Source organism: Eublepharis macularius, chromosome 1 (genome assembly GCF_028583425.1).
Source record: "Eublepharis macularius isolate TG4126 chromosome 1, MPM_Emac_v1.0, whole genome shotgun sequence".
NCBI classification, from domain to species: domain Eukaryota; kingdom Metazoa; phylum Chordata; class Lepidosauria; order Squamata; family Eublepharidae; genus Eublepharis; species Eublepharis macularius.
The window spans coordinates 75323541-75345007 of record NC_072790.1 but is presented as its reverse complement, the minus strand read 5'-3'; the positions used below and the strand labels follow the sequence as shown (position 1 = coordinate 75345007).

Below are 21467 nucleotides of genomic sequence, written 5' to 3'. Positions count from 1 at the left end.
AAGGCTGATTTCTGTGCAATGGGTGTCTGTGTTCTTTGCCTTGGGATGGGGACGAGGGGGCAGGCCCGCTGTGTCTGCCTCTTGGTGGCGGCCTCAGGCCAGCCCTCCCCTTCGGCGCCACTTGGGGGCTGTCCCCTGCTGCCAGAGACTGGCTGCTGCCCCGGATTCCTCATGGCAGGGCGCCTGCCAGTCCCATGCCAACCTCTCGACACGGCCGCCACGGACTTGGTGCTACATTGGGCAAACGGGGGAGAGGCTCCTCAGACCACGCCCACCCCTCTCCTTCCCAACTGCGAGCCCCGCCCGACGCACGAGCCGAGGCAGTCTGCTGGCATGGGCGCGGTTTGCCTGCTGCTCTGGGGCCTGGCTGGGATCGCGTGCTGCCCATAGGCTGCGCCTTTCCTGGCCCCTCCCCCTGCCGCTTGTCAGGAACAGCGCCCTTTGGCTGCGCCTGGCGGCGGCCGCGCATCAGACCCGCCCACAACACTTTCTGGTTCTCCAAATTTGCATCTCTGCGCCGCTGCGGGCGCCGCTGCGGCCACACTTTGCTGGCACAGGATCCGGCCCGCCGCCGCCGCCGCCACACCACCAGTGCAGCCGCGCCGGCGTTGGGGCCGGCCATAGGATTGCGCTGTAAGTGTGTGTCACTGGCCCAAGGCGACCCAGCAATATTCCATGGCATAGTGGGGATCTGAGCCTTGATATTTCAGATCCAAGTTGGACATTCAGGTCCTCTACAGCACTCTAGCTTGATTTCAACCATTTCAGGACATTAAACAGATCAGTCGAGGGATGAAGGTAAAGTTTAAAAAGTATTTAAGCATGAGTATAGAAAATCTAATAAATGTATTGTACAACATATAATATCCTCTTTGATCAAAATCCCAATATCAGCAATAATCTAATACTCCAGGAAAACTATTTGACGAGTTATATCCCCACTATTAAATCCAAAGTACCTTGCTTTCTCTGGTAATTAAGTACACAGAAGTCTCCACTTAACAACAGGCTTTGAGTCTAGTAGCACCTAGACTCAAAGATTTTCAGGCTGTAAGCTTTTGAGAGTTAGACCTTCCTTCTTTAGACAGTCGAAGAAGGGAGCTCTGACTCTTGAAAGCTTACACCCTGAAGATCCTATTGATTTCTAAGGTGCCACTGGACTCAAATCTGCTGTTCTCCTGCAGACCAACACAACTACCATCTAAAACTCCACTTAACAAGTGATCGTATTTGATTTTGGCAACATAGGCAGGGATTGTCTGAACTTCGTTTGAACGCCTGCTGTTGTCCTGGAAACCCCAATCTAAGCCCAACTCAGCTTGATAGGCAAGTCTTCCTTCCAAGTGTGGAGCTCCAAATTTGTTACAAGGGAGCAAAGAGCAGGGGGGAGGGAGGTCTTCTGTAGCCATGGGAACACCAATTTCATCCCTCCAAACCCTGTTAGGCAGTTCTTACTGCCAACCACAGACCTCCTGTTTTGCTCTATGGGACTTCTGGTTATAAAAGGCACCGTGCTCCCAGCTCTGGCTTTCAGTTTCAGCAGACAGTGAAGTGGGAGACAGCTGCTGCTGGCATTTTGAGAGAGAGACCGGGAGAGTGCATTGGACCTTGAGGGTTTTTTGTGTGTGGTGGGATAGGGATCTACCCCTTCAGGTTCCAGGGCTGCTGCCAGGCTCTGGGGCCAAGCTATTTTTTATTGTCGGTATCTTTCCCGCTGCCTGCTCAGGTAGGGTTTCTGGGAGTGGTGCGGTAGGAATCTACCCACCCTCACGTTCCAGGGCTGCTGCCAGGCTCTGGGGCCAAGCTATTATTTATTATTGGTACCTTTCCTGGTGCCTGCTCAGGTCAGGTTTCTGGGAGTGGTGCGGTAGGGATCATTACCAAACTTGGATGATGGCTGGAGGAGGGCCTGCTGGCCCCTATGAACATCCAACCACGAACATGTTCGTGAACAGGTCATGTTCATAAATGTTCATGAGTCCCCGTTCGTGGATGGCAACGAACAACGTGTTCGGGGGGGGGTTCTGTTCGTGCCCATCTCTAGTCTCAAGTTTTGCCTTGATCTTACAACAGTTGCAGAACAAAAGACTTCCAGTTTACCTGGAACTTCTACCATGCAGACAGATAATCAAGTGTCCTTTCATGGACACTGATCAAATGGTTTGATATTACTTACTCTACTGATCAAATTTTCCACCTATCTCCATCTCTCTCTCTCCCCAATATTAATCGTTCTGCATAAGCTAGAAGATGAGAGCATGATGCAAATGGGTACATGCTCCCCATTCCAGGCCATATGCTTAAATTGTTTGTTTTTGTAAGCCATTCTCTTTCAGAAGTTGCTCCTACATGCTTAAAAGGAGGAGCCTTTACTTCTTACTTGAATTTCATCCACAGTGCATTTAAAAGCAGTTTAGACATTCTGTGCTAATAGCAGCACACAATGGGACTCTCTCAATAGTTTCAGTGCATATGCAAATCATGCACAGACTGCTCCCTCTTTATTAGACATGAGCTTCAGTTGTAGGAGTCTACAACACATTTCTACATTTGGCAAGCCTTTAAGAACTTATTTCAGAACAGTCTACTGCTGAATGAGTACCAGAAATTCCATACACTGATATGAAAGAGCAAATCTGCATAAACAGCCAAGAGGAAATTTGATACACTGTTTGTACAATATGCAATGTTTTCCATACATCATCTACCTTACCATATACTTCAATATTACTAGAAGACAGTACTTGCTGACCAGACAAAATGTAAAAATCCTCACTTTATGCTCTAAGCCTCCTTACATTGTATCTCACTGGTTTTTATCTGCATTTGCCAAAAAAATCACATTAACCACAACATTTTAATTATCCTTGGATATCCATCTCCCTCTAGTGGCTAGTAGATTCTTTGAATTAAACGTTCCTTCTTTTCATCAGCTCAGTTTTGTCAATCTCTATGGCTTGGTATTCTTTTGTGGTAATATTCTTTTTTGATGAAATATTTTATCCAACTAATTTACTAGAAAACATTTAATCATGTTACAAACTGTGTCAACTGTTAGATCACCTTGAAATACTAGAAGTTTCTAGCATTCTTCCTTCCTACAGGATAGCATGAAGTGAAACACTCCACTTGAAATGAGCCAAGCTAGGCAAAAAGGTTCAGCTATTATCTCCTTCTAAAAGGCCTACAAACAAACATGCTAGTCCAACTGTCTACTAATATTAAAGGCATATTGCAAAGACACTCAAGCTGAGTCTTTTCCTGTTGGATGGTGTGGGAAACTTGGCCCATCAGAGCGATTCTCATCTCACAAAATGGTGACAGTTGACCTCAGCACTGGGAGGAGGGGAGAGGAATAGTACTGCTCTCGCTTCAAGAGGATACATAAACACAGCATCCTGTCAAGCAAAAAAAGTATTCTCCCATGAAACAAATGAACCAGTTCAGGAAACAGATTTCAAACACTGCTCCCTTGGATCTTACCTCCTTTTACTTAATTTGATTTCAAATTGTACTGTTTAAGCTATAGAGAGTGAGATTGCTGCCACCTGATTTTCTCACCTCAGGCACCAAAGTGGCTTAAACCAGCCAGCCATATTCTTGCAGTGTGGATGCTGTCACCATAGCATCACATGGGCTATCAGGATCAGCATCTTTTTGTGTTTAGCTAGAACAAGAAAAACACCATTTAAGAATTTATGATATGTGAAGTAAGTCATAAAATATTCTTAAATTTGAACTGATATTTAAAACTAGCATTAATTTTATATTGTTATTGGTAACTAGGAGGAAGAAGGGACAGATAATACTTGAAAAATATGAATTTAAGAACTATACTTTATGTATTGCTTTTCAATCCAAGAATCAGGAAAGTATCTGAAATAATCTTTTTCAGCCCACTGATCTAACTTGTGGCAGGAATCAGATGTTACCCAAGTAGGAAAAAAATTATTTTGGTTCTTGGAATTCTTTTTTAAAATCTCATGTGCATTTTGCGTATCAGCAACAGGCGTTGGGAACAATTATACGGACAGGTCAAGAGAAGTAGGAGGCTGAAGTAAACCTATGATTTGCACATAACCAAGGAAGAGGCTTGTCACAAAAAAATCAAGCTTCCTACTCGACAAATGACAAAGCAAGAAGGTTCTAAAGAGCCTTGGTGCTTGGGCACCATCACCCCAAGAAGACTGAAACACAAGAAGCACCACCACCCCTGAGTGACCCTGACCCTACAGTGTGGGGCTACGACCGCAGCAGGTCATAGCTGTCATGACAGTCAGGGAAAACAGATAGGAATGAGATCAAGGCTGGATGACTCCTAAACTTCTTTGCCCTCAAAGTTAGAAGGCCCACTGCTTGAGACCTCCACACATCAATTTTTAAACATTTGTGTGTGTCTCTGGTTTCATTCTAAATTATATATTTAGAAATTAAGAGTAATTCTACACAATACACAGAAGGATGTGGTAGACAAAGGCACTTTGGACGGAGTGTTCCAATTAAAACAGAAAGAAGAATGTGCAATAATTTTTTTATTTGTTCTCCCATGTTAAAAAACCTCTGCATACCACACAGTAAACAAGCTGATAAAGGTAAAAGGTGAAGAGTAGCCTCTCTGTAAGTTTACAAGAACCAGCACAGCAGTTGGGATGTTAAATTAGAATCTGGGAGACCTGACTTAAAATCCTCACACTGCCATGAAGCTTGCCAGGTTGGGTTAGCCACACTTTTTCAGCCTCATCTACCCCACAGTGTTGTTGGGGATAATAAAACGGAGAATGGAGAACTATGTGCCTCCCAGAGCTCCTTAGAGGAAGTGTGGAGTAAAAATAGTTCAGTGAATGTGGGCTGCTTTTTACATGGAGATAGTCAAACTTCACTCACAAACACATGGCACAATCGGAAACCTCCCCATGCATTCAGGATTACATCTGGGGCTTCCAATCCACTGCAATCTATGAAGCACCGCTGCCCAAAGGGCAAAATACCTCAAAATCATATACTTAAGCTAGAGTTCATAACTCTTCAGTACCTACCAGTCTACATATTGTGATGATAATCAAAGATGTCTTTTGCCTGAGAATTTTGGTCACAAAAAATAAAGATTGTATGCTTTCAAGACATGGTTAGGTGTGATTCTTGTTAACTTTGAAGCCTTCAGTCACATTCGAAAAATTTCACAACACCTAATTATCCTGATCACATGTATTAAGCAACATAAAGCAACTATTTTTGAACAACATCCGTCTTTACTGAGATCTGGCTATGGCCACATTTATTTCTTTATTTAGCAGTGTCCATATCTGGATCAGAAAGAGGGTAGTTTCTGCGGATATGAAGAATGTCCTCCTGCCTTTAGCTTAAGCTCCAACTGTTTTCAAAACTCCAGACTCCCAACAGATACGAGACTTAAACACTTTAGCTTGACAGTCCATTGCTGCAGAAGTCAGAAAGCAAGCTCCTTGACAATGTTACTGGCTCCTAAGTTTTACAGCCCTATCAAAGGTCATAGCGATTTGGATACAGAGATATTTCTGAGCCTTAAGAGACCTTTACTGTCACAAGCTTCTCGTTTAATTTGGAGCATTCCTCCTAACAGCATTCATTTAAAACCACCACCAAAACCAAAAACATTGGACAAGGGAAAGTTCTGCTAGTTCTCCAGATGTTCGGTATGTCGCACCCTGAAATTAACATGCCCAACCTCTTACCACCAAGCTACAATGAAGGTCAGATGTTTGTGGATGTGGCTACTGCTTGAATTCCAGTTGCACCGAGTAGGATCTTTAGATCTTAAACTCATTTGTTTACTCAGGAAACGCCGCCTTTCATTCATGTGCAAGACAAATTATTTCTTTTCTTACTACTACATTTGTGTTCAAGATCTGACTCAGTGCAATCTTAAACAGAGTTACTTCATTTTAAGCCTGACTTCAGATGATCAAGGACTCAACTCTGCTTAGGATGGCACTGTCAAACAACAATAAAATTAAACAAGGTTCCTTGCTTTAGTTGCTTAGCTATTGTCACTTTACCATAAAGGTTTGGTTTATTTAGTTCAATACTTTTTTCAGAGTAAGTAATATAGTTTAGAGAAATCTAGGACTGCAGACCAAACAACAGTAGCTAGCCACTTGGTAAATCATACCAAGATGACACAGAAACAGATGTTTATCATATATAGCTTTGAGCAAGTTATTATGATCATGTTTCACTAACAGATCGTTTTAGATGCAGTCTGAAACATGCATTGGTTTAAAATTCCAGTTATCCAATATGCCTAAATATTATAGTAATTGAAAATGAGATCACATATTGCTTTTGATCAGGTATTCATACAGAACAACCAGTTAAACCTGAATAGTCTCTGAGCTGAAAGCTGGATAAACCAGTCAAATTTCTTTGACCCTCTTTAGGAGTGTACTATCAAAATTATCCTTCAGTACAACCTGCAGCGATGCATTCCACAGGAAGCTGCCCATTATATTGGAAAAACATATATTTTCTCTTGCTTTACAGCTTGCTTCATGTTAATTTCCGTTTCCTTCTTGTATTAAGAGGCTATTTAAACAAAACATCCTGGGGAATCTTGTTCTATTAAAATGCATACTTAAATTTAAAAAGCTAAGAAAACCCAGTTTTCAGAATTCCAGCTGTTTAGAATTAGGAGGAATACACTGAACACTAACAGGTAGTCAACAGTATGCAAGACTATAATAGCTAATGTTCATACAAAGTTTTTAAACAATTATTATTCATTTAAAATTGCTTATACTCAGTGTATATAGTCCTACATTTCTGTTCCTGAGACAGCTTCCAAAATGAAGGGATTTTTTAAAATGGTTTCTTGAAGTAAGGAATTGCATGTGCTTGCCTGGAAATGCATGTCTTGACTTCTTGGGCTGCTACGAACACACTTTATAATATATTCTCAAGATTATGATATATTATGCCTCATAACTAAGTTAGTTTAAACTGCCACAAGACTTTGTTTTGCTTTTAACAGACTAACTCAGCTATTCCATTGGAATACTATTTAGATCACTGGTTGTGTTTCCTTGAAATACCGTTAAGAGATTAATAATGTTGAAACAACTGAAGCGTTCGTATAAATTGGTTCATATAAATTGATTGACTTACCAAGGCCCTTTTAAACTACTGTAGTTCCCTTTTATTCCAATAGGATGAGGGGTGTGCTTTCACTGATACCAAGTTCCAAAATGGAACTTATTTTTCATTTCCTGTGCCTCAATAACCAACATCAGTACACTATTTCTCCAACTCTGCTGTTCCAGAAGTTCAGCTACTCAAGGATTCACAAGGCTGCATGGACATTATCAAATGACTGTGCTAATTTCAATCTGATAGAGAAGTAGATGAAGAGCTGAGACTCTTCACAAACAACTTTTTTGGGGGGGGTATAGAGCTGAGATGGTGAATACATCTAAAAATGTGACGCATGTACGCCATGTGTAACATGCCAGAACACTACGAAGGCTTATAATTAGTTGTAGTGCATAAATGAAGATTTACTTATACATAATACACTCATTACGGAAGGGGTTAGTAGGGACGGTATCCCAGTAGTAATAATTAGGACTTATCAGCCTACACTCAATGACAGAAAAATAGGGGTAGTTCTGGTATATTGGCCTTCCTTCACTTTCTCCAAGAGATTTGTGAATCAGAGCTCTAATCCTCAATATTTATACCTGGTATAAGGTGCGCAGGGCATAGCAAAAAATTCTGTCCCTCCTACTACCCAAGACGCTAGCCTTGATATTAAGGATCCTGAGATTTTTCTTCTTCTTGAGGACTTCAGTATCTATGCTGAAGTTGCCTTACCTGGTACTCCCATGGCTCGGGAGTCCACAGACAAGATAACCACGGTATTGATCCAAAACATCTTTGTTCTCACATATATGTATGCTTATATGCATAACTGTCTGTACTGATCAAATGGCAAGTGATCTGGTAATGTGTGTGTGTGTGTGTGTGTGTGTGTGGAATATCTACAGTTTCATGGACAATACTTAGTGTAGTATATACTCTCTGGAATGCTGAACCACTGCAAGAGTGAGAAATGGTTCTAAAAGCACCTGATAAAGTTCACTCAAGGAGACTTCTGCTTTAGCGTTCCTAAAGCACTCAGTTGTTGAACTGAATATTAGGACGGCCTGGATATTAACCACGATGCTTCTAGGCACCCTCTACCATCAGTCCCATTCTGCTCTTTGGCTTACTAAAGTAATAAATGTGCATGTAGCATTGTAAAACAGGACCAGGAAGAAAAATGGAAGAGAAATGATACATAGCATAGAAACAACTACTTAGAAATAGCAGCCATCTAAGCCTATGATTGGGTACAGTCGAAAAAAAATGATGGATGGCCACCTCAGGAATTATGCAAATATGTGAAGGACTTGTACCACTTCAATTAAAGGGTGGGGGATGCTTAAATGCTTCCCCATTTAAAAAAAAATGTCAGAACACAGAAGAATAAGATTAGACTTAGAACCCTTCTTTCTGACTTGATTTGACAATACACATGTATCTATCAAGGCTGCTTCAAACGTATGTTCTTATATGAAGGAGATCTTTAGGTAAGAAAACAGAGTTGCACTTACAGTAACAGTTGTTCTTTGACATCTTCTGTGCAGGAACACGTAGGACCGCACATGCACAGACCTGCCGATCAGCAAGGTTCTTTAAAGCTAAAGTCCACTAGAGGGTACATATCTCCTCAGTGTGCATGCACAGTGTTTCCCACCATGCATGTCACCAGGAAGCGGTGCCCCCTTACCCTCAGTTCTCCTGAGTTGCCGGCCCAAGGTAAGATCCAACAGGCACAGAGAGGCAGGAGGGAGGGTATGTGTCCCTACACAGAAGATGTCAATGAACAACAGTTATGGTAAGCGCAACTCTGTTTTCATTGTCTGTTTTCTTGTGCAGTCCCACATGGGAAACTAACAAGCTTCTTACCCTGGAGGTGGGTGTGCTCTTATTGGAAGAGTGAATGGAGTACAGCTTGTCCTACGGCTGATTCTTTTCTCTTTTCATCATATCCAGGGCGTAGTGCTTCACGAACATGTCTGAAGAGGACCAAGTCGCTGCATTACAGATGTCACAGATGGACACTTCTCTCATCCAAGCTGCTGACGATGCCTGGGATCTTGTCAAGTGTGCCTTCACCTCCAAAGGACAATGTAAGTGTGCTGTTGTATAGCATATTTTGATGGCTAATATTACCCCATCTTGCTATGGATTGTGCTGTGGCCACTTTTCTAGGGCCAGCTTAGCAAACAAAAAGTTGTGTGTCTTTTCTGAAGGGTGTTGTGTGATCTAAGTAAAATAGAATCACTCTACATACATCGAATATGTGTAAAGTTGTCTCTGAATTTGTGGTAGGTGTGTGAAAAAACACCAGGAGTATTATGTCTTGAGATAAATGAAATTGACTCACAATTTTGAGTCTGAATTTGGTACAGGGTCGCAGTACCACTTTACCTTGATGTATCTTGAGAAAGGGAGAGTCTGACCTGAGAGCCTCACTCACCCATCTTGTGGACATAATGGCAACTAGGAAAGATATTTTCAACAATAACTATTTCAAGGTACAATTAGCCATTGGCTCAAAAGGAGGTAAAATAAGTCTGGCTACTACCAATTACAAGGACCACTGTGGTACAATTTCCTTGACAGGTGGGAACAGGTTCTGTAAACCTCTAAGGAATGATTTAGAAATGTGATGTGAAAAAACTGTTTTCCCATCAATTCTGGGGTGAAAGGCTGACACGGCAGCTAAATAAACCTTGATTGATGAGTTAGATAGGCCTTCATCTTTCAGGGTTAGTAAAAATTCCAACACTTGTGATAATGGACAGTCAATGGGGTCTAATCCTTTATGTTTAGCCCATGTGCTAAACCTGTCCCATTTGAAGACATAGGATTTTCTGGTATTCTCTCTTCTAGAATTATGAACGATTTCTGCTACTCTATCTGAGAGTTCCCCTGTCCTGTTATCTGCCAAGCTGTCCATTTCAGTCTAGGTAGGTCATGATACCAAGGTCTGGTTGTGATCCAAAATGAAACAGTGAGCCCTTGGAGAAGTGCATCACATGTTGAAACCAATTTTGTTTGGCCAGTATGGTGTTATTAAGATTATGTTTGAGTTGTCTCTCTGTATTTTGCTGACTGTCCTGGCAATCAGGGGAATAAGGGAAAGGCATAGAAGAGGTGTCACTTCCAATATAGTTGGAATGCATCCCCTAGACATTCGGCCTATGCCTCTCCTTCAGGAAAACCTGAGCTGGTGCTCTCACTTGGTCCCCACTTCTCACTGAGGGGAACACGATCTTCAGTTTATCAGAGGCTTTCATAGCCCTCTCCCAGAGGAGCACTTTCATTCTTGTAGCTCTTTCAGCCCAAGCTTTTGGGGTAAATCTACGGCAATGTCTGTCAGACATTCTAGACAGAGTGTCCGTCCATTTTTGTCATACATGTGGTGCAACATTTGAAGAGTGCTTTCTCTGCCATACTTTCACTTATCTTTCTCTCTGTATTCTCATTTCAGTTAGAAGTGGAGAGGTTGCAAAGAACCTTCCTGACCGGTGGCGAAGAAAGGAGGGTAAGGGGGTGCTGCCTCCCAGTGGCATGCTCAGCAGGAAATGTCGTACATGCACACTGAGGAGACACGAGCCTCCTAGAAGACTTTAGATTAAAAGAACCTTGCCGATCAGCAGGCCTGCGCATGCGCAGTCCCATGTGTGACTGAACAAGAAGACGGACAATGAAAAGGCATATTTATTGTAATGCACATATAATGCCATACAAAATAATTTCTTCCTTTGCAAGCTTCTCACAAAATATCAAAACCCTACCACCCAATTATTCTGACTAGGCATGATTTAATATGGAGAAGGAGTGGGAGAGGGATGCAAGGAATGCTCAAATATGCCCTCTTACATTTCCTTCAAAATGTTACTATCCAATGGGAAAGCATCACACAGCAGCCTTCTTTGCTTTTAAACACTGTTTGGAGAAGTACCAGCTTCTGGATTCACACGAACTCAAACATCAAAACACAGAACTTAAAACTGAAAAATATTCCCAGTGAAGACAACACTTATATGCTAGTAGTCCATTAAAGCAAACTCTTATCAGTTGCTACATTAACTAATCAAGGTTTGCTTTTTCTCCCTTCTCTCTCTCTTCTGCACATTTCAACCAATGCCTTGGTAGCAATTCTATAGCTTAATATAATAAAGCCAAATCTGCTACTATAATATTCAGTGAACCCAGATCTTGAAGAATCATAGGCAGATACAAATTTGACACAAATATTCTCTTACATGCCAGGACATCAGAAAGGAAGATAGCTTTGAAAAATCATATGCAATTATTCCATAAACTCATTTTACTCTAGTTTGTTTACTCTAGTCTTTAGTTTGTTTTTAAACATAATCCCAAACTGGTAACTCACCCAAGATTTTTTTTTTTACAGCTTACATTTCAGTCTACTTGTTAAGGTTCTGCTTTCAAAGTACTCGGTCATATGCTGCCCCTTCATATATTTTTCATTTTTAGTTAAAATGAATGTTTAAATCTCTCTGATGACCCTAAGGCAAAATCAAAAGAATGACCATATATGGTATCTGAAATTCTGCCAGACTCCAATTTGCAGTTCTAACATCAAATATTTATTGTAATAGCTATGAGGCTGGTTTTCATCGCCAAATCCTACCAATGACTCTAAAGAAAGGGAAAATATAGTGAGTAGAGGGGGAGGGAAGAAAAGAAGTAGGGTTATTTCCAAATTCAATTTTTCTTCTTGCATAATACAATCCACAGAGTAATTTAGAAATTAACTCAAAAATTAAAACCAACAGACTATAGCATAATGAAGAATCTTACACAAAAGATGTCATAAATACCATGTGCTATAGGAGAATTATGCTTATATACAACATGGATATAAACTGCACTGGATATAAAACTACAGTGGTTACTTGGTTAGCTTTTATTTGCATTCCACTACAATTCTTTGAGAGTGATATTTTCCTAGGCTATGAAAATGTATAGCAGGTTCACAAACTCTAACATCTGAATTTTGCTGTTTAGCATTCCCTTCTCTCATAGCTGAAATAGGCTTTAACAATCTTTAGAACTTGGGCTTTTATACATACACACCCACGCAAGCAAAAGGCAATGTTAAAAACAGCAATTTCAAGCAAATGATATCAATAAGATTCAATGCCACAAAAAAACTTGGCAGAAATTGCCATCTGGACATCTGCTACAGACATTAAAAATATTCCATTTACTATATCTAACAAACTTGATTTGCATTTGCCATTACAGACTCAAGAGCCCTAGTTTTAGTTTTGTTTTTCTAGTTCATAAAGTCACCAATATATGGACTTGAGACATGTATTTTGGGAGGGTTCAAAAATGAATTTTTTTTGACAAAATGTAATTTACAGTAAAATCCTAAACAGAGTTACTCCTGTCTAGGCCAATTGATTTCAATGGGCTTATACCAGAATAACTCTACCTAGGATTGCACTGTTAGTTTGCCAATGATATGTTGTATAGTAATGGAACACTGGATCCAATGACAACTTTATTAAAATATTTAAAAGGATCTGTTGTTCCAGAGACTGAGTTAGCAGCTTATAGCTGCTAAGATAGGCCGTTTCCACACATCTTACCTGCCCACGGAACATTGCACAAAAGACCCAGAAGACAGCGTCTTCTCACGTTAAATCGCGCCAGGAAGACTTCGGACTGTCCATGTTGCATAAACTTGCCATTCCTGGATTGAATTAATGCCTCCCAATTTTGGTTTCATTAACCAATTTTATCAAATACCCCCTTACCTGTCACCCAAGATCACCTGTGAAACTAGTAAATAGAACTAAGAAATCACCAAACCTCTCTATTAGAAGACCACAAATCACTTCCCTCTAGGGTTGCCGGCCTCCAGGTGATAGATCCAGAGGAGTTAGCCGTGTTAGTCTGTAGTAGCGAAATCAAAAAGAGTCCAGTAGCACCTTTAAGACTAACCAATTTTATTGTAGCATAAGCTTTCGAGAATCACAGTTCTCTTCGTCAGATGCATGGAGGGCCAACAGAAACTGGTCAGATATAGAGGAGGATAGGGGAGGGGGGGAGGAGAGGGGAGATGCAAACAACTCCTTTGATATGGAGATGCAAACAGCTCCTTTTGATGTGGGGATCAGTTTGCTTCTGTAAAGGTTCAAAGGAGTTTGCCGTGTTAGTCTGCAGTAGCAAAATCAAAAAGAGTCCAGCAGCACCTCCAAGACCAACCAATTCCACTGCAGCACAAGCCCTCGAGAACCACAGCCCTCCCCGCCAGATGCATCTAGCTGGAGATCTCCCGGAATTACAACTGATCTCCAGTCAACTGACATCTGTTCCAATGGAGAAAATGGCTGCTTTGGAGGGTGGACTCTATGGCATTATACCCTGCTGAGTTCCCTCCCCTCACTAAACCCCACTCTCTCCCGGCTCCACCCCCAAAATCTCCAGAAATTTCCCAACCTGGAGCTGGCAACCCCTCCATTCTCAAATCTGCCTTTGGAGTCTTCCTGATGGTAGTATCTTATCTATTTTGTACATTAAGCAAGCCTCACTGAAACTAGTAAGATGAAGTAGTTTGTCAAACTCAGACAAGAAGAAATTTTAAAAGTATGCTACTTAGAAATCCTAAACAGCAGTGACTCAAAGGATATATACTTGGCCGGCAAGTGACAAAAAATGAACAGACTTTTTGACTTCAGGCACGTACAAATAGAATTTCTTCAGCATAGCTTTAGGTGCAGTAGAACACAAACACTAGAAGAATGGCCAGTTAAAGGAATGCTTGTAAGTAACTTCTCAAACTTATAATGAAAGATTTTTCCCCTCTTCTCTAGTCTGGTGTAGGGGTTAAGAATGGCAGGACTCCTAATCTGGAGAACCAGGTTTGATTCCCCACTCTTCCACTTGAAGCCAGCTTGGTGACCTTGGGTTAGTCACGGCTCTTCTAGAGCTCTCTCAGCCCCACCCACCTCACAGAGTGATTGTTGGGGGATAATCATAGCATACTTTGTAAACCGCTCTGAGTAAGTGTTAAGTTGTCCTGAAGGGCGGTATATAAATCGAATGTTGTTATTATTATGATGATTCAACTAGGCAGCTTGCAACCCAACCTAGTCATTAGTATTACTACATTCCTGTGGCAACTCTCTCACCTCACTGGATATATTATGAAGCAAAACTCACCATGAGAGTTAACAGCCAGGCCACCACAAGCTGAACTTCCCTGTCCCAAGCCACATTACACAGAAAGTTCCATTTCCCAATGGGGGGGGGGGGGAGCGGGGCAGTAATGACAATGTCGATCCCCATGTCAACAGTAAAGTATAAACTGGCTTTAGTCATGGACCTTCTGTACAATAGCAGTAAAGAACAGGGATATAGGGAACTTGCCCGAGTACTTTTTAGGGGCACAGAATGAAAAATCTGAATTGCATGGAAGAAAAATACTGAGTTATGAAAATCTAGGAGTTATAGCCTATAATCCTAACCTGTTTTAAGTCAAATGAAATTCTACTATATATACTATACTATATTATGAAGTAAACCCAATTACAAACTGAATTTATAAAAACTGAACACATCTTAAGAGACCAAAGACTGAATTTACCTAAAGGTAATTGAGAGCATGTATACAAGCCTGATGATAAAAGTAATCTGTGGAGACAGAACTTGCCATTGGCGCCTGTGGGGCAGGGGGAATGTTTGTACTTCTACAGCAATTCAATCACTCTGCATGTAATGCATAAATATTTTCACCAAAAAAATTAACATCTGCAACAGTTAGTTCTTTCTTAGAACTTTAACGTGCAAGAAAAGTTAAGACAAAGGCAGTGATCCATATGACACAATTCAGAGTTAATAACCATCTATAGGATCCTCCTACCATTTACAAGCATAGAGATATAATCTGCTGTTCCCTCCTTTACTAGCCTCCTCAGTTCTGTCTCTTCTTCACCTGCTTAGTTAAAAAACAAAATTTGTACACAGCTTGCCAGTTAAATAGGTCACTTATTTGCCCAATGAAGGCAATGTCATCTTCACCAAATTATCAATACATTTAATTCTCAAACTTGCAGAAATCTGTGCATACTTAAATCCAGAGATTAGAGGCATCAAGAGACAAGAAAGATCTTTCAACAAATCTGAGAAAAGTTCCAGGTTTGCAAAAAATATGAAATCTAAAAACACTGGGGGGGGGTTTAAAACCCCGCAAAAACAATAAAAGGAGTGCCTGCAGCTTTAAGAAACAGACACCCTAAGTGGCCATACCTGTAACAGTATTCAAGCCTTGGTTTCAATCAGGAAAAAGGCAAGGAGAGGATGCAGAGCCTCTCCAGGGCCACTTTGGCCTTTAAGGGAGGACTCACTGGGACCAGGCCTGGCAGCAGCCGCTGAACAACTCACTACCAAGCAACTTGCCTGATTCACTCAGGCCTGGCTGCTTGCTACTGTTCAACAACAGCCACCGTACAAAAGGCGGGTTAGAGTTTCAGACTTGGATTTGGGAGACCCAGGTTCAAGTTACCACTCTGCCTTGGAAGCTCACTGGGTGAACTTAGACCACTTAAACATCCTCAGCCTAATTTACCTCACAGGGTTGTTGCAATAATAAACAGAGGGGAGGAGAAAGATGTAAGCTGCTTTGGATGCCCACTGTGGAGAATCATGGAATATAAATGAAGTAAATAAGTAATAAATATGTCTGAAGATGGGGGGGAGGGCAGAAAAAGGTAGTATCCTACACCTGGTCAGCTGGAATTCTGGGAAGGCAGTCACTCACTTGGCCTCTGAAGAGCAGAATGGCTGGGGAAAGCTGCTGAAGCACAGGGCCTGTGCCTAGTGAACCAGGTGATCCAGCAATGCAGCTCTCTCAAGCCTCAGCCTAAACAGACTGAAGGGGTGATCTGGCTCAGCTGCATTTTCTGGCAGATGTTGGAGAAGGCTACATTGTGCTCTGGCCAGAATCCTATAAGGAAGTTTCACACTCAGTGTTCTGTTCTGAGTACGCATGGAAGTAGCACGCTGCCAGCCTTGCACTTTGCCTCCTTTGTGCCACCTCTGCCTGGGCCTTTTGCCACTGCCATTCCTTGCCCATGGGAGGCAATCCTGAGGGATATGAGCCCGGGTTCATGTCCTGCCTGTTCTCTGAGGCAGGCAGCAAGGGCTCACTTGCAGGTTCAGGCAGAGTGCTGCTGGGGCATGGGTTGGCCAGTACCTCTGCAACACCAGGCCCTTCCTGACCCTGCCCGTCTTCAGGCTCTTCCTTTGAGCGCTCCAGGTCTGAGTCACTTGGCCTGGTCAGAGGGGGTCATGACAGGCGGGGTGGAGAGTGGGAAGGAGAAAATATTTTCCGGTGGGTAGCCAGGTTGGTCTGCCGTCAAAGAACAAGATCCAGGTTCAATAGCACCTTAAGTGAGGATACTGGAGGCTTGCAGGAATAGGAAATATTGTGAGGAAAGGGATATAAGGGAAAATGAATGAGGTTCCTCTTACAAGTCCTAGCAGGTTTTCTACTATGCAACTGGGCTAGAGTTTTCCCAGGTAGAGGAAGCCAGGGGGAGGGGAGGAAGGAAAGCTGAAGACAGTTTGTCTGGTGGGTGGGAAGAAGAGAAGAAAGTAGGAAAAGAGGAGGGGCTATGTGGGCTTTCTTCTTCCTCTCTGTACTTGGACCTAGGTCTTGAACAATAAGGCTAAAAGAACACTTATGTAGATCTCATGTCTAAAAACACCTCTCTTCGACACTTTTTTGTGGCTTCTAGAAATCGACAACAAAATAGGTGTGCTTGGAGTCAGAATCCTCTAAGAGGAACTGAACCTTTTGCTCTGATGTTGCTAAAGGAAACTTATTCCATTTATCAAAACAAAGCATTATCCACTTTAGCCTAACATGGATATGCGGGCTTTCAGGGAAGGGAAAGAAGAAATAGTGGGGGAGGGGGGAAACGAGATGCCCCCGGTAAAAACTTGTGGGTCACCTGCTTTTTAGTCACATTCTATAGAGCGCCGGATGTAAAAAAATTAATCAGTTGATGGAAATTCAAAGTCCAAATCATCTACTTACTTTATTATTTGTTCAGGTGTATGATTTCAGGCAATGATGAAGTGTCTTTCAAGAAGAGGGCAGGTATGACAAGAGAGATGAACATTTTCAACAGCTCTAATGTTTTTTATGATTCTGCATGAGAGCACAGGCTGCATAAACAGATATGTCATAGCTTCATAAGCCGCATTAGCATTAGCAGTGTAATCACTACAGCAATGCTAAAGAAATAATGAGAGAGCCTCCAAAGTTGGATTGATTTGTAGGATGTTCCTAGCAGGTGTGCCATATGCCTTTGGAGAATGGCTTACAAGAAGAGAGAATTGCATCAACTTCACACCTATCTGATTAGGAATATTGTTTGGATGATGGTTTTGCACTTTTTTGTATGCTTGCGCCAAGAATTACACTGAGAAGAAGCAAAGTAGGATTTGCTTTTTCAGGGTACTGGCTGTCAACTGTGTGAAACATGATGCTGGACTAGATGGACTATAGGCTTGATCCTGGCTACTCTCGTTTCCTTAGATGTTAGGGTTCAGGCTGACCTAGCATAGTCATTAGGTTTACTACACTGCTGTGGCAACTTTTTCCACCTCGCTGGCTGTATTATGAAGAAAACTTACCAAGAGATTCAAGCCCACTACAAAGTGAGTTTCCCTCCCTCAAGCCATATTACATTGCAAATTCCATTTCTCAATCTTCCAAACAGCCTCCTAAAAAGGAACTCCCAGTGCATTATTTTGACCATAGGCTGGAACAATCCAGGAGGAGAGATAAAACATTTAGTCCCTGCTCTATAACCTGAGAACACACCAAGGAACAATGGACTTAAATTAGAAAGCTACAGATTTGAGTCAAACATTTAAAAAAATAACTTCCTAGCTATCAAATCAATATAGTAAACAAACTGGTTGCCTATTCAGCAGGTCTTAAGAAATCCCATGCGCCAGGTTGGTATAGTGCCTAGAAATTTCATTGTAGTGCCCAACGTTTCAGCAATGATTTTACCATTCTGTCTCTCATCAATCCTAGAGAATGTACGTGCATGAAGTTCTTGGCAATTGCTTGTTTACCTGCCTACTTCACACCATTCAAAGAGGGTACATGAATTCATTTCTTAACCACTCACTTTCTTTACTGGATCTAGTATTCTGTTAAATGGATCTTTTTAAATCACTGATTAATTTATAAAAATTGGGAACAAGTTAAGTTAAGATTAGCTGTTTGTTGTGGCGATGACAGCCAGGGTCACCCCATGAAAAGCTGTGAGCGTTTAGAATTAGGTTGTAGTAGCAATACCTAGAAATATGAAGGTCTGAGGGAAAAGATTACCCCTAATTTCCAAGGTCATTTTAATCTTTTCTGATGGTAAAACTGGGAAATTTAGGGGGAAACACTCCTTTACCCCTGTATCTACCTTTCCACACTGTTTCTTCTTTTCCTCCTTCTGGCAACACCTTTCCCTCTCTCCTTCCTACCCACTCACCCTCCTACCTTTTATCTTCCCCCATCTTCAACTATATTTATTATTAATAAATATAGGGACCCACGGCACCTTACATAATTCTCCTCTCATCCATTTTATCCTTTTTTTATTTAAAAAAAATTATTGGATGGGTCATTAAAGCAACTCACACATACAACACATTATTTTATCTCCCCCATATAATAATATCCCCCACCCTTTCCCCCACCCTTTTCCGTTGACTTCCGACAGTTTTCCATTCCCTTCATCTAATTAACTTTACTACCTCTTAATATATAATCCTTAACCATCCTAAACCCTATATAACATAGTTATCCAATAACATATAATATATTCTAACAATATGTATCATATATTTAATACTATATAATATCCAGTATATTCTAGCAATGAATCATATATTCTATTACTCAGCATATACACTTTCTATAATAACATACTCTATAATAGTATAACCTATAATATTCCATATCCAAAATAATATATATCTACTATACCATATCTATAACATTCAAATTTATTGTTATTTTCAGTATTACTTTAAGATATATTGTCTCATTTTTTCCTCTTATAACTTAAATTAAGCGTTTAATATAATGTCCTACAATATACCATAATCTGGTGTATACCCTATAAATCTTGTCTTATTATGACCTAATGTATTATAGCAAAATACATAACTATAGCCTAGTATATTATCACAAACTATATTATCCTTTTCCAATATAATGTTAAAATTTCTATCTCTATATTCAGTTAAAGTAACAGAGCACTATCCTCCCCTTAAAAAGTATCCAAAGACCACACTTTCCCTTTAATGTCCCACTTTTTTTCCATATAATTCTTAAATTTCTCCCAGCTTCTTATATATTCTTCCACAACTTCTTCTCGTAGTTTCCTCGTAAGTTTGTCCATTTCTGCCTGATTCAATGTTTTCAAGATCCAATCTTCTACTGATGGTATCTTCTTTGTCTTCCACAACTGAGCATATAGTATCCTAGCCGCCGTAATCATATAAAACACCATTATCCTGTCCATTTTATCAAATTCTTCAAGATTCATACATAACAATAACAATTCTGGGTTTTTAACAACATTTTTCTGTAATATATCTGACATAGAGTCTACTATTTCCCCCCAGAACTGTTTAGCTTTTTCACACGTCCACCACATATGGTAAAAAGAACCTTCATGTTTCCCACATTTCCAACATTTATCTGACATCTGTCTGTTTCTCTTAGCTAACTTTTTTGGCATAAGATACCATCTATAAATCATTTTATAAACATTTTCTCTTATCGTGGTACATGTTGATATCTTTATAGTATTCTTCCACAATTTCTCCCAAACTTCCATCAATATATCCTTATTACAATTTATTGCCCATTTTACCATTTGAACCTTTACTATCTCGTCTTCTGTAAACCATTTCAACAAAATTTTATACACTTTAGATATCAATTTCCCCCCCCCTTGAAGTAAACTGTTCCAGCTCTGAATTTTCTGTCCTAAAACCTGCTTTCCTCCGATCAGAATCATACAAATCTTTTATCTGCATATATTGAAACCAACCATATCGAAATGGCAATTCTTCATTGTTTTTAATACTATATAAATTCTGGTCCACTCTAAGGATATTTTGATATGTCGTCCACTCCTCTCCTTCGTGTTCAGTCCTTAGATTGACAACCTCCGCTGGTACAATCCACATTGGTGTTTTTTCATTCTGATATCTCTTATATTTAGCCCATACAGCAAATAGACTTCGCCTCACAAAATGATGCAAAAACATCATATCAGCCTTAGTCTTTTCATACCATAGATATGCATGCCATCCAAAGGTTTTATTGCACCCTTCCAATGTCAATAGTTTATGGTTTTCCAACAGCATCCAATCCCTCACCCAAACCAAACATATAGCTTCATAATATAATTTCAGATTTGGTAGCTGTAGTCCACCTCTCTCCTTTGCATCATATAACACCTTCATCTTGACTTTTTCCCTGCCCACACAAATGTTAACATTTTCCTTTGCCATTTTTCAAATTGCTTATTGTCTTTCACTATTGGAATTGTCTGCATTAAAAACATTATCCTTGGTAGGACATTCATCTTAATTGCAGCAATATGACCCAACCATGACAGATTTAACCTATTCCATACCATCATGTCTTTATCTATTTGCTGCCATAACTTTTCATAATTGTTCTTGTTCTCATCCATTTTATCCTTATAACCCTGTGACGTAGGTTAGGCTAAGAAAAGGGGGGTTTTTCTCCATCACTTCAAAATTTCAAGAATATTTTCATCTCCAACAATAGATGGTTAATAAATTTCAAACACTGAAAAACAAGTCTCATTTTTAAATTTTGGCACTGACTCAAAGTCAAAGAAAATTCACCAACGCCTGCTATCACAGACTGTTATCAGTCTTCATGAGCATCTTGCTAGGATGTTTAAGCAGTGGGTAATCTACAAGAGGGATTCAAGTGAGAGGCAGTGGCCCATTAGAACTTTAGTTATATATTTCTAGGATTCCTAAAACAAGTTCAGAAGATCTTTCTGCCACTACTCTCTGCCTAGCCATGCCACTAAATGCAAGTCTGTATGATATGGCAATTATATATAGTTTACATTGGCCATCACTTTATATCATGTCCCTGCCTGGCGTTCCATTCACATTTAACACAATTCACCATATTCACAACAGACGTTCTTCAAGGGTTTGTAGTGACATAGTGATGCAGCCCAAATAGTCCAGACTACCGCAAGCTCAGAGGTTGAAAGTTAAGCACAGTCAGTCATGGCTAATACTTGGATGGGGGACCATCAAGGAAT

General features: G+C 40.6%; 1 protein-coding gene across 5 annotated transcripts in view; it reads right to left on the bottom strand.

The window, feature by feature from the left end:
• The window catches only part of MYO6 (myosin VI), a 159511-nt gene that overhangs the window by 117963 nt on the left and 20081 nt on the right, over window positions 1-21467 (bottom strand). For 4 of the 5 annotated variants that reach the window (XM_054974126.1, XM_054974141.1, XM_054974149.1 and 1 more), the window contains exon 1: window positions 3562-3644. The exons of the other annotated variant lie outside the window; for it this stretch is intronic. The gene's annotated coding sequence lies outside the window, so the exon portion shown is untranslated. Of the gene's footprint in view, window positions 1-3561; window positions 3645-21467 lie in introns of those variants that run through there. 5 annotated transcript variants of the gene reach the window in all.